Raw genomic sequence first — 3,759 nt, 5'->3', positions numbered from 1 at the left:
TCCGCCTGGATCTTTGTGCGTCAAGAGGCTCCCACCTCCACCTGTGTCTGCAATCCACCAGCTCCTGCAACCAGACCCGGTTGTTTAAACAGAAACCTGAGCGGGCCACTCGCCCTCTTAGCTCTGCTGTGGCTCCCTGTGCAACCTCAGCCTGCCCTGTCGCTGCCCCTCTCCAGCCCCTCTTCCCTCCACCCCATTATTTCCACCCTTGACACTGAGCTTTCTCTGCATGCGGCTGGGTGACCTCCTATCCTCCCGGGACGCAGAGGGGCCCTGGGCAGAGGCTGCCAACTGTGGGTCTGCTAGTGCCCCCGTCCTCCCAGAGCCTGGCACACGTGCTGGGGGCCCTCAGAGCCCTGAGTGGTGAGTGAGTAAAGCCTCCAATGCCAGGACTGTGCCATCTGGAAATCCAGCCAAGGAGAGCATCCTAAGTGAAAAGCTTTGTATTGTACATGTTCTTGTTTAAAATGTTGAAAACATAAAAAACAATCTAAATATTGACCAGTAGGGTTAACTGTATTAAGGTATATATACCTAATTGGAATAGTGGGCTGGTACAAAAAAAGTGTGCTTACAAACATTTAGTAATAATACAGAAATATTTGTTATGCTATTAAGGAAAAATAAATATGCAGAATCTACACTAGAAACTACACTGAAAAAGACTGAAAGAAAACACAAAGACTGCAGTCATTGTCGCGGGAGGTGGGGCTGACAGTTTCTCTTCCTTTTTTTCTCTGCAATGAACATGTCTTAATTGTTTCAAGCATTATATGTTGCTATTAGGGACCCCCGAATGCAAATAGAAACAACCACAGAAAACTAAAGAAAGTACAGATACATTCATTAAATCCAAACATAGGGACTTCCGTGGTGGTCCAGTGGTAAAGAATCCACCTTACAATGCAGGGGACGATGGTTTGATCCCTGGTCAGGGAACTGAGATCCCACATGCTGCGGGGCAACTAAGCCCGGGAGCCACAACTACTGAGCTCGTGCTCCTCAACTAGGGAACCTGCGTGCCGCAAACCACAGAACCCACACGCCCTGGAGCCTGCACGCCACAACTAGAGAGAGAAAAACCCGCACGCCACAACTAGAGAGAAGCCTGCACACGACAATGAAAGAGCCCACATGCCTCAACGAAGATCCCGTGTCCCGCAACTAAGACCTGATGCAGCCAAAAATATAAATAAATAAATAAATAATAAATACACCTAAAAAAAAGAACAAAAAAACCCCAAACATAAAAAGTTATTTTGGCCACAATGGAAATACCAATCTCATAGGATTTGGTGAGTTCAGCTGTCAGGCCAAGAGCAGGACTACCCTGAGTGTATCTTTTCAACTTAAAGACGATTGCTAATATTTTGGTGTATTTTTTTTTCCAGTTTCCTTCCTATGAGTTTTGTTTTGTTTTGTTTTGTTTTATTTGAGGCCAGAAAGAAATTGGGAGAATCAAGGAATAATTTAGGGCAAAAAGATTAAGGCAAATGGGCTTCCCTGGTGGCGCAGTGGTTGAGAGTCTGCCTGCTGATGCAGGGGACGCGGGTTTGTGCCCTGGTCCGGGAAGATCCCACATGCCGCGGAGCGGCTGGGCCCATGAGCCATCGCCGCTGAGCCTGCGCGTCCGGAGCCTGTGCTCCGCAACGGGAGAGGCCACAGCAGGGAGAGGCCCGCGTACCAACAACAACAACAAAAAATTAAGGCAAAGTAGCTAAGATCATTGTAAAATAAAGAATGGTGGTCTCAGCTCAGATTCTAGTTATGAAACTGCTGACCAAGAAATTCATGATTTAAAATGTTTGAGTGACAAGAAAAGGAGAAAAACATAATCAGAGATTCAAAAATATAATCAATAAGGTAAAAAGAAATACATGTACACCCTGGATTTTATATTCTGCATGTCAAGAGTACGCTTCTTTTTGTTTTTTGTTGTTTTTTTTCTTTCGCTCTGGAGAATCCTTGGTTTATTTTTCATTTTTTTTTAACATCTTTATTGGAGTATAATTGCTTTACAATGGTATGTTAGTTTCAGCTTCACAACAAAATGAATCAGTTATATATATACATATGTTCCCATATCTCTTCCCTCTTGCGTCTCCCTCCCTCCCACCCTCCCTATCCCACCCCTCCAGGCAGTCACAGAGCACCGAGCTGGTCTCCCTGTGCTATGTGGCTGCTTCCCACTAGCTAGCTACCTTACTTTTGGTAGTGTATATATGTCCATGCCTCTCTCTTGCTTTGTCACAGTTTACCCTTCCCCCTCCCCATATCGTCAAGCCCATTCTCTAGTAAGTCTGTGTCTTTATTCCTGTTTCACCCCTAGGTTCTTCATGACATTTTTTTTTCTTAAATTCCATGTATATGTGTTAGCATACGGTATTTGTCTCTCTCTTTCTGACTTACTTCACTCTGTATGACAGAGTACGCTTCTTTTTGGATGTCACTGGGAATGTTTCAACAGTGGTTCGTGTGATAGGTGGGATGCAGAGCATTCGGCTCTAAGAGAACTGCCCAGGGAGACAGTCTAATAAATCAGGGCGTTTCTTGTGCCACAGGAGGCCTGGAGGCTGGTGTGGCTTCTAGAAGGTGATGTCGAGAACAGCAGGCTCCTTCCCTTGGTCCTGTGTCCTAAATGTGTGGTTTTTGCCCTCATGACTGCCTGAGGGCTGCTGTATCTCTGGGCATTGTGCTCCGTTCCATGCAAGAGGACATACAAGGGCAGAGGGGCAGGCAGCTGGTTTTGTAAAAGCCCCACTGTGTGCTGTAGTGAGGAGAGGGCACGAGTGAGGTAGGGAGGGAGCGAAAGCCAGTGTAAGGCCCATCCTTAAGGCTGGCTGCCCTTCTGAGAAGCATAAGAGTTCTTCCCTGAACCATATACCCGAAGGACGGGAAGCAGGAACACTTACCTGCTGGCTCCTGACCCCCACTGGTTGAGGACCACCCCAGGAGTGTACACCCCTTGCCCTTTAGAGCAGCTCGTTTGCGGACTGAGAGCAGAGAGAAGCAAGCCCTGCCTACACTGGGCCTGGGGTCAAGGAGCTGGCAGGACTCTCCAGACATCCCACAGGCAGTGTCCAGCCGCGATGAGGGTCAGGGTCGAGTTCAACACCCACAGGTAAGATGTGGGGTTCACAGTCACGGTCACGGGGGGTGGGAGGGGCGTGTCCGGGTATCTCTTCTTCCCTCCTGAGGGAAACCACAGCACCCACAGCACCACGTTCTGTTCCTTCCAAACACACGTGTCTCCTTCCAGAGGATGCTGGGCTCCTTGAGGAAGCCACTCGGTGGGCGTGGATGGTCTCAGGCTCACAGGAAAAGGGCTGCTTTTCAAATCAACAGCAGCAGAGAAGGGACGTCGCAGACAGCATTTGGGGCTGTGAGTGTGTGTATGGATATGCGTGAGCGTGTGCATGTCTGTGCCGAGTATGCAGGCCCCTTTGCGGGCGTGTGTGCACGAACATGGGAGAGCACGTGCGCATACTGGTGCCTCTACAAAGAGGGTGCATCGCACTAAAGCAGCTAAAATGATGAGAAACAAGCTTTTCTGCTCTCAGAGCATCACAGCAAGACCAAAAGTGGAGGGGGAGGGGGAGAACCTTGCGTTCAGAGGGTGGAGTGAACACCGGTCAGGTCTCAGCAGACAGGGAAGCAGCCCTAACTGGTTCCATCATTTCCCGCACCCCTGCCCCGCCCGCAGCTGCGCTTTTGTAGCACCAAGCTCTCTTCCTCTGTGGTATTTTTTTTTTTTTTTTT

The sequence above is a fragment of the Lipotes vexillifer genome, unplaced genomic scaffold (genome assembly GCF_000442215.2).
Source record: "Lipotes vexillifer unplaced genomic scaffold, Lipotes_vexillifer_v1.1 scaffold382, whole genome shotgun sequence".
NCBI lineage: Eukaryota > Metazoa > Chordata > Mammalia > Artiodactyla > Lipotidae > Lipotes > Lipotes vexillifer.
This window is presented reverse-complemented; position numbering follows the sequence as displayed.